General features: G+C 36.9%; 1 pseudogene; it reads right to left on the bottom strand.

Annotated features, from left to right (window-relative positions):
* Positions 1-6,701: 6,701 nt before the first annotated feature.
* Positions 6,702-7,663, bottom strand: LOC133757079 (ADP/ATP translocase 2-like; annotated as a pseudogene).
* Positions 7,664-10,263: the final 2,600 nt, after the last annotated feature.

Raw genomic sequence — 10,263 nt, 5'->3', positions numbered from 1 at the left:
CTCTACTGCTTTCCCAGGCCTTAGCAGAGAGCTGGATTGCAAAAGGAGCAGTCAGGACTAGAACCAGCACCCATATAGGATGTGGGACTGACATTGGATGGAGAAAGCACTCAGTGGCAAAAATCGGGGAAGAACTGGCGTGTAACAGGGGATAAATGGGTTGTAGTAGTTATAAGGAAGCAATGAGCCTTTTAGGGTAGTTCATAGCGTGACTGTCAGGAAACTGGCAGTATGATCAGCAGGGTGCTATCTTTGAGGTAACATTTCAGAGTGTGTGGGAAGCAGTCCCTTTTATATTTCTATAAATGGGATACCACAGGAAGGGACCTACTAAAAAGGCCACCTGAGCATAAAATATTTCTTTTCAAAAAAGAACCCTACAATGCATTCATTCATTAGCTAATGGATGTGACTTTTAAGAAAAAGGACACACAGGTGAAGAAGGGGGCACCATTTTTCTTGGTTTGGCCTGATTCACATTCATAAAGCCAGGGGGAAGTAAAGCTTCAAAGATGGTTGACTGATTTTGTGATATGTTAGCAAAGAGCTCAAGGCAAATTGAAAGAGGACTGAGATGTTTGATATCTGCAATGATTCAGGGACCTTTAAAATGTGTGCCCTTTACAACCCCTTATTGGATTACTGTGGTTTGCTGACCAGTGTGGTATGTGAGTCCAATCTCTTCCACATATTTATTTCAGCCTTTTTGTTTTTGATAACTATGACCCTAGGGGTTACCACAAATGGAGTTTTATACTTAGAAAAATAAATAATAGAAAATATTGAGCAGGAGAATGGAAATGATACATATCAGGGATGGTGAAATTGAATCTTTCTTTAGAGGGGAACTGAAATTAATAAGCCAACCAAAAATGAAACACAATGAAATCTATTTCCAAGACTGAAACTGAACTTTGTATTGGCTTTTCCAATAACAGCTGCATTACAGAATGTGTAAACCCCACGTCTACTAATCAGGGAAATCCAAAGATTAGTGTCAGACAAAGCTGCAGTTGTTTCAATAAATGGTCATATGAACAATCTGCTTAATGCCAAGGGGATGGAATCATCTGATTCGCACAATATTCTTCACCTAGAACTCATTTCATTAGAACATTATCATTTCTTAGAATACCTATTAAAATATCAAATGATGTTAAAGTAAGTAAATTATAAATTATTTGTTGGAAAGAATAAATCAAGAGCTAAAATTTACTTCATGCTACTTTATACTTGCCATAAGGTTAAGTTATTATTTTCATTATTCCATTTCAATTTCACAAAAAAACTCTTAGAGATATGATTTTCACCATTCTGGCGACGAGAATGCTAAGCATAGACAGGTTGAGAACTTGCTCAAATGAAAGATCCTGCTTTTGTTTTAATCTTGAGAATGACAACAACAAAATACAGGAGTTTAAAACATCACCACTTTGCAATCATAATAGTAGAAATGAATTCAAGCAAGAATAATTAATAGATTCTGAGGGTGGAGAATTTTAATAAGGAACACACATTTACATAGCCCCAAAGTATTTTTCCACAAATTACTTACTAAGAAAAAAATGTAACTTGCAATGGAGAAAACAGGCAACAGTCAGCAAATGATCAAAATTAACATCCCCCATAAGGGGGTTATCAGGTGCCTCTGGATGTGAGACTCTGAGAATACAGCATCACTTTGTATCAGACAAGATGCATGAGCTAAATCTAAACTTGAAGGGAAATTGGAAAATACACATTGATAGATATTCTGCAAGTTAATTAGTTATATTCTCCAAATTGTCAGCATCTTGAAAAACAAAGAATAAAAAAAGACAAAATGGTGGAAACATTGCCAGACCTTTAAGGAAGCTAATGTAACTTTGATACTGGGTCTTTGTGTATCAAGATTCACTGCCCAGCCGGCGCTGCGGCTCACTAGGCTAATCCTCCGCCTTGCGGCGCCAGCACAGTGGGTTCTAGTCCCGGTTGGGGCGCCGGATTCTGTCCCAGTTGCCCCTCTTCCGGGCTGGTCCTTGGGCCCTGCACCCGCATGGGATACCAGGAGAAGCACCTGGCTCCTGGCTTCAGATCAGCGTGATGCGCTGGCCGCAGCACGCCGGCTACGGTAGCCATTGGAGGGTGAACCAATGGCAAAAAAGGAAGACCTTTCTCTCTGTCTCTCTCTGTCTCACTGTTCACTCTGCCTGTCAAAAATAAAACAAATAAATAAATAAATAAATAAACATAAATAAAAAATAAAAAAAAGATTCACTGACCCAAAGCACCCAGACCAGGCATTAAAAGGAGAAAGTGGTGAATATAGTTCATATCCTACCAAGCACTGGGCCTGCACAGGCTGCTCCAGTCAGTGGGAATTTAAATGAAGATGTCACAGGTACCACTTATTTTATACTAACACTTGATAAAGCACAGAAAGTAAACCAAAGATGAATTTCTCTCATGATTTTAACTTTTAAAATGCTAATAAAACAATGTTATTGAAAACACAGGGCATACCACCTTAAACAGAGGGGTTTATTTCGAGAATAAGCCGATGACATTATCAGAAACTAATGTTTCTGTTCATCAATAAGTCAAAAACACATAATCATTTTAACAATGCCAAATAGATAAAGTTCAACTTCAAATCCTTGTACAAGCATTCTGTAAACTAGAAATATATTTTATTAATGCCACAAAGCCAAATCACACTTAAAGATGAAAACCTGGAGCATTCCTATCAAAATCAGCATCCTAATTCTCTGATTTGAAAGTGGACATATCAATGTTACATTTCAGAGCTGCTGTCAGAAGACAAAAATGCCAAAATAGATATAATAAACTTACAAAATATGATGTAAATAATGCAATGAGGTGTATCAGTCATTATATTTATGATTACATAGAATTCTCCCATTAAAGATACACAGACCTATGCATACACACACAAATGCACACACACACAGGCTTAATTATTTGTAATTTTCTGGTATGAAAGACAAGATGCTTAAGCCAGAGTAATCAAACTGTAGTTGGTCAGAAGATTGAAAGTGGACATCAATCATAGTAGAAAGACTTGATAAATGTTATGCCATCTCTACTCTCTTGGCTCAAAACATATAATCATGGAATATTTAAAATAAGTATTGATTTATGGGACATTAAATCAGTATGAATGCTATTCTTATGATGATTTCTTATATAAACAGAAATGTAAGTTCAATGCACCACAGAAATATTAGCATCATATGGGTAACTATTGAAGGACATATATGCAATACTCAGATAGACAGTAATTTTTTTGGACTAGAAAAACTGGTAAAACACATATTCCTATAGGTATTGGCAGAATTTCTTAGTAAGACATTTACAAAATGAAAAATTTATATCACCTTCTTGCCCTATAATATGCTTGGGGAAAGGCTCAAGGAAAGCAGTTAATTTTGAGGAAAAATTTAAAAACCAAACAGAAAATCTTTGGTATTAAAAAAAAGACCAGCGAAAAGTAAAAAGAATTGTTCAGTTGACTGGGTTTTAGCATCAAAATTGCGAAAGAAAAATATATATATACATATGCATAAGAAATACAAAATTTAGTCATCCTTTTAAAAATTCCATGAAATCAAATTGTTTATGTCATTGATTCATTTGTGTCAAAAACTATGTCTACCCAGGCTGCTGAATATTCCCTTTCATAAGAATTTTCCTTTAGCCTTTATAGCACATATCACAATGCTAGATTGTTTTCATAAGTTTGCCCTTTCTTAAATTTGAGAGACAGGGACAGACAGACAGATGATAGACAAAGCTCCCATCTACTTGTTTACTCTGCAAATGGCTGGAGTGGCCAAGATTGGGGCGAAATCAGGAGCTGGGAACTCAGTCCAGGACTCCCATGTGGGTGGAACTGGCACAATTACTTGAGCCATCAACACTGCTTCCCAGGGTTTACACTAGCAGATAGCCTGAATCAGCAATTATAATGAGGTATCAAACCCAGGTATTCCAATGTGAAACATAGGCATCTTAACAACAAGGCCAAAATCTTCCCCGAGTTTGCTTTGTTAATGTCTAATCTTTTGCTAAACTCTAAATCAAAAAGAACATACTTAGTTTTTATGTAATTTTAGTTAAGTTAGCAGAAAGCTTGCTACAGCTTCATTCATGTTTTCTAGTGAATCAACAAATAAATATATTAACTAGTGATTTCAGTAAATCAAATTGTCAATATATCCAGTTAATTATATTACTACTGGAAAATTTTAATCTTACCCTATTTTCCATCATTTTGATGATTTAAAATGAAAGCATTGCTTCTTTTAGTTGTCTGTTCTCTAGGCATGAACGTTACAGGTACAAGATGGAATTATTCTTTAACGAGGAAGAAAAGCTCAGAGGATATGTCTATACCTGATGTGTTTTCATTGGCCATTGGTATTACGACTAGTCACTTGGGTACACTTGATTTATATAGCTATTTTTTAAAAAGGAGCTGAAAAACTGATTATAGCTAAAAGAAAATTAAGTAGCTAAACCTATGCAGTGGAAAGAAAAATGTGTAAGGCAGCTACAATTCATATTTAATTTTTTTCTAGTATTTTCTGCCAACTTTCTCCATTTAAAACCATGGCATTAGCCTGTGGTCTAGAACATTCCATTCTATTCTTCATATATCAGAAAGGCCCCTTTTTTCTTATGTTTTATTCAATATTCTTCAGTGACATACTTCTAACTGCACCAGGGCTTTTGCACAAATTAAATAAATTCTCAATTTTATGTAAATTCTTCTATTTATACACATGAGGACCTTAATTACATAGTCTTTAATAAGTATATTTAGGTATCAAGTTGCAAGTGCAGAAAAATATGGAAATTTCCAATATTCTCTGATAGGTCCTTCATGGTCCTTCTGAATTTTGCTGTGACCTCCTGGCCTGTCTGTCTCCTGTTTCCTGTTACAAGGCGCTGCAGTGGTAGAATGGGAAGATGCTTTCCCCCGTTTGTGATAGGGATATTTTAATCCATTTGAGTGGGCCATGGGGTATCAGATTAAGTATTGTTTCTGGATATGTCTGCAAGGGTGTTTCTAGAGGAGAATAGCATTTAATCTGTGGGTTTTGTAAGGTAAGGTCCTTCTCAGTGTGGATGGGCATTAGCCAGTTTGCTGAAGGCCTGAATAGAACAAAAGCTGGAGGAAGGAGTAATTTGTCCTTTTCCTGCCACTTCAAGAAGTAGAGATATTAAATCATTTCATTATTCAATACTCTTCAATCTAGATTCCATATCTGCCTGTATGCTTATTTATTTATGTATAAACACCTAATTTATTTTCCTGTGATGAATGAACTAGTGAATAGATTGTTTATCATAATCCATGACCTGATCTCAAAAGTGTTTTTTGTAAACCACTGAATAAGGTTGCATGACTATACCTTTTTTACATCTTAATATGTATATGGAGGTCTGTAAGAACAAACAGATATTAAATAGTGTCCTTTATGATTTTTAAGAATGTGGACATAAATACTCACTTTACTGGAGATTCAAAATGATGAATTACTACTGTACTAAGTTATATATTTGCAATGGCAAATTAGCACGTTTTGGGTGCAAAAATTCACAGTAAGCTCTTTCAAACAAGATTCCTTAGTCTTTAATTCTAACTGTAATGAAACAACTACTGTTAGTACTCAGAAATTACTTTTAAATAGTGTTATAACAATGCTACTCATAAGCTCATGGATCCAGGAGATTAATGGAGTTGCCATACCTCATAACCAAATATTTTTTGAAAGCCAATTCTCCAGTAGGAATACATAATGAGAAACACATTGTACCTACTAGAAGAAGTTATGATTGTACATATATTTTAGTTTAGCATTTTTTGAAAAATTAGGGTAAAACACTAACTTGTACCATATCTAAGCCATAGCCTATAATAAAATCCAGTTATAAATAAACAGTTTATAGCCAAGATTTTTTATAAGTTATTATTTAGTTACTAAATTTCTTTGATATGTGTGTTTTCCTCTTAAACATTCTTATATGTGAGAATCTTGAAGGCCATTTTGAAGAAAACTAGCTTTTTAAGTAATTCCCCCAGGCTTGTCTCTCCTTGTCTCTTTCAGTCTCTGTGTCTCATTCTTGGTTGTACATCAAGTTAGTAAAATAGAAATGGAAACTCTGATTTGATTTTTCCAATGAAAATTACATTTATTTCTATTATTTTCACTGAAAATATTGTCTGGCAATAGAGCTTACAGGTGAGGCCACTGAAGAGTACGAATTGGACAAGAATACGGTTTGATCAAGTTGGAATTTGTGCTGTAAGACTCTCTATTGATCATTTAGTCCAATGCCTCTTTAAAAGCTGAGAGAGAAAATGTGATGGAGAGATACTGTCATTTATCTGAGTGCTAGGTTATTTTATGAAATTAAAGCACATGTTCTCTTTCTTTTTTTTGTATTGTGTATATTTTTATTTCTTCAAATTATTTATCAGGAGTGACTGAAATTAAAAAATGTAATTGAGTCCCATCATCATCATCATCATCATGGAAATGGCTTTAAGAGAAAACTGGTCAGAAGAGTATTATTGCTTCCCATTTTCAACCAGCACATAGTTGCTTTTGATAAGACAGACAAGAGCCTGTCAAGAATGCTCAAGATTATAATACAACATGCCTGTTTACAGGGGAACAAACCTAGGGAATAGCTTATGAGAACTTCTTGACTTCATCATACAAGACAAGCACAAAAGCACCACCCATGCCTCTGAGGACGTTGGACCATGCACCCTTGAAAAACGCTTTGCCTCCTTCGTCACCAGCAATCTTCCTCCAGCAGTCAAGTGTGCCTGTGTACATGGTATCAGTTCCTTTACGCCCCGACTGCATCATCATGTGCCGACGAACAGTGTCAAATGGATAGGAAGTCAACCCAGCAACCCAGCAGTGACAGACTGCGCGATCATCCAGCTGATGAAGATGTGCGTGTTCTTGGGATCTGGAAGCATTCCTTTTGCGGTGTCATAGATACCGAAGTAGGCAGCTCGGTAGATGATAATGCCCTGTACAGACACATTAAAGCCTTGGTACAGGCCCCTAATCCCATCAGATTTGTAGATCTTAACCAGGCAGTCACCGAGGCCTCTGAATTCCCTTTCAGCTCCAGCTTTGCCCACATCAGCTGCTAGACGGGTCCGGGCAAAATCAAGAGGGTACACGAAACACAAGGATGTGGCTCCAGCAGCACCACCTGATGCCAGATTTCCTGCAAAGTAGCGCCAAAACTGGGTCCTCCTGTTCACGCCACCCAGAAAGATCTGCTTGTATTTATCTTTGAAGGCAAAGTTGAGAGCCTGGGTGGGGAAGTATCTGATGACGTTGGCCAGGTTACCACGCCAGAAGGACAGGACTCCCTGCTCCTTGGGGATACGAACCACGTAGTCTATAATGCCCTTGTATTGCTTATCGGCAGTGATTTGCTTGCTGGCATGCTGCACCTGCAGCAGCAGCTTGACCCTCTTGATGGGCGCTACCGCGGTCTTGGAGATGGCCTCAGCCACTCCACCTGCCAGGAAGTCCTTGGCGAAGGACACAGCGGCATCTGTCATGTTGGAAGGAAAGAGGAGCCAGGCGACTGTGGGACAGGACTGGGCTAGGAACCGGCTTTGACTCCGGGACTCTGGGCTAAAGCACATGTTTTCAAGTTCAGTGTTCTTGAACTCAACAGTTTATGTCACCATTATTTGAAAACTTATTCCAAGTACATCTTGTACAGAGGGAAGATTGTAAACTATTATTGTAAGTAGAGAAAGGTATTCTGTTATAGTGTATAGCTATTTTAGGCAGACAAATGAGGAATTAACATTTCCACTACAGACCCCCATTAAAATAAATCTGTGACTATCTCAGCCTAGAGTTACTTGAGATAACTTTTTGTTAACAAAAAAAAATCAATTATTTCATCAACCTGGCCAACCAAATTAGTCCAGAGACACAAAAGTAGAGCAGATAAAATTATACTCATTTTAGCTCTGGAATTTTAATAGCAGGATTAAGCCAATATAAAACAAAACACAGAAATTGCAAGACGATAGATGCTGCTATTTTTCCTTAATTTAGAAAAAAAAATAGAAAATTTTCAACTATTTAAACACAGATGAATAAGTGACAGTGGAATCCTGATATATAATAAAGCTTTTATTTAATTCCTTGCTTTACGGTCCTTTTTCACAAAGTTATTTTCATATTGTCAACACGTTATGATAGCATTTGAACACTTTCAAAGAGTAGTTCAGTGCACAAAATGCCAATTCCAATGCAATTAATAATCTGTAATCTTCTTGGGTTCAACTCCCAAAGCATCAGTTAAAAATATTTCCCTTTTTTTAAGACTTCTTAAGTATTACACACAGTATTTCTATCAATGGTTCAGTACTGTTGCCTTGCAATTTCTCCATTAGCACAAAAGAAAAGAAACATTTATGATAAACTCATTGTCTTCATTAAGTTACTCCTCATTATCTACTCTTATACTTTCTAAGAGTAAAAATTATTCTTTAAGAAACCTTAGCTTATTTTCAAAATAAAATGATATTATCCTATTGTGTAATAGAAAATCAGAACTTATTTCGTCCATCTAGTTGCAACTTAATACCTGTTGGCAAAGAGATAAGGTAGATTCTGATCCATAATAAAAACTATTTTAGTCTATAAACTATAATTTTTTTTTTTTTTTGGCAAGCAGAGTGGAAAGTGAGAGAGACAGAGAGAAAAGTCTTCCTTTTCTGTTGGTTCACCCCCCAGTGGCGGCTGCAGCCAGCGTGCTGTGGCCGGTGCACCACGCTGATCCGAAGCTAGGAGCCAGGTGCTTCTCCTGGTCTCCCATAGGGTGCAGGGCCCAAGGACTTGGGCCATCCTCCACTGCACTCCCAGGCCACAGCAGAGAGTTGGACTGGAAGAGGGGCAACCGGGACAGGATCGGTGCCCCGACCGGGACTAGAACCCTGGATGCCAGTGCCGCAGGCAGAGGATTAGACTATTGAGCCGTGGCACTGGCCTATAAACTATAAATTAAGAAGGTATATGAATTCATCCTCCTAGATAAGAAATCTGAATGTGTATAGATTCTTCACTAATTGGCTTATTTTCCTTATAGACTTTGATATTTAGTAATTTTTACTTAGGAGCTTTCCTAGATTGAAAGAAGAGAACTCTAATTATAGATGTTGAATAGTAAGATTCCTGTGAAATATTTTGTAGTTTTAGTCTTCACAGAATTTCTTAAGTGGACTCTTCCTGTAGAGGTAATCTTGGAATGGGAAAAAGAATAGGAACAAAAAAAAATTAGCAAAGACAAAGATTAAGATCTAGATAATTTTCTTATAAATAACAATCCAAGTATCTTTTGATAGCAAACTTTGTGGCTACTGTTTAATCAGGCCAAGAAATTCAATGTAAAACTTCAGACTCAATAAACTTCACACAGTTCATTCTAAATTCCCCTAATTGCCAATGAATAGTTCCCTCCTGCATAGAAAACAGAAAGGTCATGCTGAATTACACAGGCCCATGCTGTTCTGCAAATCCATTGTGCTTTGCATCTCTGTCTTGTTGTGTCTGCTGTGCAATCTTCTGAACTTTACTCAACTTTACCACCTGCTGGTTATTCGATTCTAATCAATATAAGCAAATATTCAAGTAGCCTGACCTTCAGCAAACTGCAAGAAGGCTAGAGGGGCTAGAAAATTCAAAGTAGAAATAAAATAATGACCATGTCTTGTAAATTTCAGGAATAGATTTAATTTTTTTGTTTTGGTTTTATTTTAACTAGGGAATGAAGTGAATGAATTATATATGAAAAATATCTTTTAAATTAGAAATCTTATACTGTACCCCTGGAAAATATCTACGATTTCAGTTTTCATGACTGCTATATATTAAAACTAGATGCAAACAAATTATCATAATAATATAGTTTCTTTTGCATTAAGGAATGTATTATTTGAGAGGCAGAGAAATAGAGAGAGAAAGAGACAGAGACAAAGAGAGACAGACAGAGAGATTTCTCATCCACTGGTTCACTGCTGAAATGCTGTGGCAACTGTCGCTGGGCCAGGGCTGAAGCCAGCAACTGGGAACTCAATCCAGTCTCCCAGTGTACCTGACTGGAACCTACCTACTTGAATCATCACTGCTGCCTTCTGGTGTCTGCAATGCAGGGAACTGGAGTCAGGAGCCAGAAGCGGGTGTTGAACCCAGGCACTCTAATATG

Source organism: Lepus europaeus, chromosome 3 (assembly GCF_033115175.1).
Source record: "Lepus europaeus isolate LE1 chromosome 3, mLepTim1.pri, whole genome shotgun sequence".
NCBI lineage: Eukaryota > Metazoa > Chordata > Mammalia > Lagomorpha > Leporidae > Lepus > Lepus europaeus.
The sequence above is the reverse complement of the archived record's forward strand: the minus strand, read 5'-3'. Positions and strand labels throughout refer to the sequence as shown.